Here is a 3,715-nt window from a genome sequence, read left to right as displayed (position 1 = left end):
GGGCAGTTCAGATAATCCTTCTCCTAATAACCCTTGGCATCACAGCAAAGGTTGGAACTGGCATGGGGGCCTAACCACTGATCTATCCTTCCACTCTCTCTAAAATCCAATGGAAAAATATCCTTCGGGTGAGGATTAACAACAACAAATAATAATAATAAAAATAAAATGGGAAGAAATTTCAGGTAACAATACTAAACTGGCAGTGTGATGAGGGTCCCTCTACAACCAGAACTTTGTCATGTGCTCCAAAAGATACAAATGCATGAACAATAACAATCTTACATTTTTCTCCCTCAAGGTCAAGCTTGTCTTTGCTCTGAATAAAGCCTGCATTTCTCTAATCCCTCTTTTAAATGTATATTTGGATGGCTTTTCAAATGCATAGCACACCCTTAACGTTAGGTATTTAGGGTGGATTTCAAATCGTGTACTTGTGTCGTTTTTCTTTTTTTTTCTTGTGTAGCTTTTCAAACACAGGTTGTATGTTTACTTCTGAGGACTTTCCAGACTCCAGGTTGATACCCAAACCACTCTTTCTAGAGGGGAATGTCTTCTTTTATTCTAGAGAAGAACCCTTCAAATTGTGGAGAGAACTGTGGGAAGTAGTCAGTGACTGGGCTGTTGGATGCTCCCCTGATTCCTACTTCTGGCAGAAAGTCCTATTTCAGAAACCTCAGCATCTATGGACTTATTTCCCCAGCTAGGGCAATGTGCACAGACATCTCCACTTGCCTCTTCAATTAACAACAATAAGAGTGGCATCAACCCATGCCTTGATTGAGTCCAGCATAACTCATGGACCTATAGGGAAACTCATGGACGTGTTGTGAGGTTCCAGGTTTAAAGACAGGATCCTAATTTTTATTACCACTGGAGCTGGGCCACCTACAGTAAAGAAAAACTGGACTCAAGGATGCCATATGCCTCCAGTAGGAAAGAAGCCAAACTGGTCTTAAAATGGCTCTGGTGATTGAGGGGGAGGGAAGGCCACACTGCCCCAATAGTCTGGAGATCCCAGTAAGGAGATACAGTTAAAGGAAACAAGATCTAACCAAGAGGAGCCTTGCTCTTGGGCAATGAGCCACGTGGCTGAGAGAAGCTCATTGTCATTCGTGATTGTGAGGCATCCCAAGCAGTGCATCCAGCCCTCCTCGCAATCCACCAGTGACCAGTCAAAAAGCCAAAACTCACCTCTAGAGGATTTCTCAGGTGACTCCGATAAATTTTTTTTAGGGACGGGCCAACGTCCCCTGTCCACTAGCTGGATCCGAAGGGAAGTTCTCCAGGGCCCTAGAACTTCTCAGGGTATGCACCCCCTAGAGACCCCTCAGTCTACACGACAGGCTCAGGGGAGGTTCGGCCTCCCTTTGCATCCGAAACAGCACCCCTAGGGGGCTGTATCTCGCTGGGGCCTCCAAATGTTGTAATGTACCCCGCAAATCACACAAGGATGCGTCAAGAAATCGAATTAAAGAGTCACATTTGTTGCAAATCTTGGACTATGAGGGGGCATTTTGCTCTCCCAAATCTCATAATGCCCTCCCCAGCCCCAACACCAGATTTATATAGGCAAAGATCACAAAGGTATTGATTACACCCCAGGGTTTGGAATGAGAAACGTGGTTTGCAAAAAAAAAAAAAGCAGTTTACAGAAGCAGACTTAAGCATGTTAATTAAATTATAGTTCTGGGTCTCCGGATCACTGAGTTGACAGAAACACATTATCTAGAGCCCTCGGGTCTTGAGACCACTCAGTCAACAGGGACACATTATCTGGAGTGCTCAGGCCTTGGGATAATTGTGCTGTCCTTCCAAGGTACAGAAGAATGTACTTTCTAAGACCAGTATTGTTGGGGTCCAACCCCAACGGGTCCAGGGATCCCCGAAGGTGTGGACGGAGTCGGTGAAGAAGGAATGACATGGAGGCTGTGTTCAGTTGATCAGCAGCCTAGCTAGGATCTCTAGCCAGTATCTCCAGCCAAGTTCTGTCCAGGTTCTCTTGCCATGTTCTCTCGCTAGGTTCTTCAGCCAGGTTCTGTTGCCAGGTTCTGTAGCCATATTCTCTCGCTAGGTTCTCCAGCCAGGTTCTCCAGATTCTCCAGCCAGGTTCGGTCACCAGTTTCTCTAGCCAGGTTCTCCAGGATCTTTTGCCATGTTCTCTGGCTAGGTTCTGGTTAGGATCTGACGATGATGTGATGAGGATCTGATGTTTATTGTCTTGTTACATCCGTATTTATACCAGCCGATTTTAATCCTGTCAATTTCTATTACAAAGGTTAGGGTGTTTCTTATCTCCATTCCAGGGAGTAAAGATTATGTAGCTTAAGCGTGATTGTTCTTATTTAAAGTGATTAACTACCCTCCTGGCACTTAGTTAAGGGATTTTATTCCCTCCCTAACTTCAGGGAAAAATCCCTACCTGGGGAAACAACCTTTCTCGGAGAGGTGACCTTGGTTAAAACACATAGCGCCAAGAAGGGGAGCAAACATTAAGAACAGTATGCCATATATGCCAGGTCCCTTGAAACATGCTGTGCAGATGTTTCTCCTCTGCAACGACTGTGTCAAGCAGCAAGGATGGACCAGCTCCCGGCAAATTCCCCCTTTTTTATTTTTTAAATGATAGCGTATGTAAATCAGTGGCCACCTCTTGGATTGGGTTATTTAAGACTCGGAAGAAGACTGACAAGCAATGATAGCGAGCATAGCTATAAACATAGTGGATGGAGTGCACACGGAGCCTTGTTCCTGTAGAAGGTTGCTGGCCTCTTTAGTCAAGGGATTTCAGCTGTCCTCAAGTTGGTGGTTTGGTTGTCCTTGTTAATCTGGCTAGCGGGCAGCGTCATTGGCCACGGGCTTCCCGAAGCGTCAGCAAGTTGAAGGGCTGCATCAAAGGGCCCATCAGGGCCGTGCTTGATGGTGGTGTCGGTGTACGGGGAGGAGTCAGCTGTGTCCTCTTGGTTGGCCGATATGGATGATACCGGGGAGGAGGATGAGGCGGAGATGGAGGGTGGTGTGACATAAGGTCAGATTAGACAGTCTGGAATCCACACAGATGAGTCTGCATCCTGTGGAAATATACAAGCATCTCCTCTCCCCAGGTTAAAAGTACATCGGGTCCCTTCCAGTCTCCTGTAAGTAAGTCTTTCCATTTGACGAAATAAGTGAGTTTCTGCTAAATGAAAGTTTCTTTTGCTGATTTACTCAGAGTCCTTGGACTTAGCTGAGAGAGTAGCTTCCACTTCTTGATTTTCTACCATCTGTTGGGCCTCAGTTGTTAACTTCTTCAGCTGACCCCATGTTGGCACCTCAGTCCCTTGCATAGCCTTTCTTTTCTTCTTTTTTCCGCTTTTCTGTCATCGGGGCAACTCTAAGTCTTTGGAACGATGGGACAAGGAGCTTCTCTGGGTCCATTGTGGTGATACACGTAATGCATTTACTCAATCCAAAGCAGGCATTAAAAAGAAAAACCACAAATGCTCTCTTGTATCCATTTTAAGAGTAGGATTGGCACTTTCTGCTATTACCTGAGTCCTGATCTATCACCTCAGGGAGAGCTTTCCAATCCTGCACTTTTCTGGGGTGGAAAGGCTGCAGTGGGGTTAAGGATAAGGCTCCTTGGGCCTACCTTCTCCCATGCCTCTACATTTACCTTTCCGGCACCTTTCCTTCCTCAGAAAAGCATGGACATACTTCTTGTATAAAACATTCC

This window comes from Myotis lucifugus, unplaced genomic scaffold, assembly GCF_000147115.1.
Source record: "Myotis lucifugus unplaced genomic scaffold, Myoluc2.0 scaffold_302, whole genome shotgun sequence".
Taxonomy (NCBI): Eukaryota; Metazoa; Chordata; class Mammalia; order Chiroptera; family Vespertilionidae; genus Myotis; species Myotis lucifugus.
The sequence above is the reverse complement of the archived record's forward strand: the minus strand, read 5'-3'. Positions refer to the sequence as shown.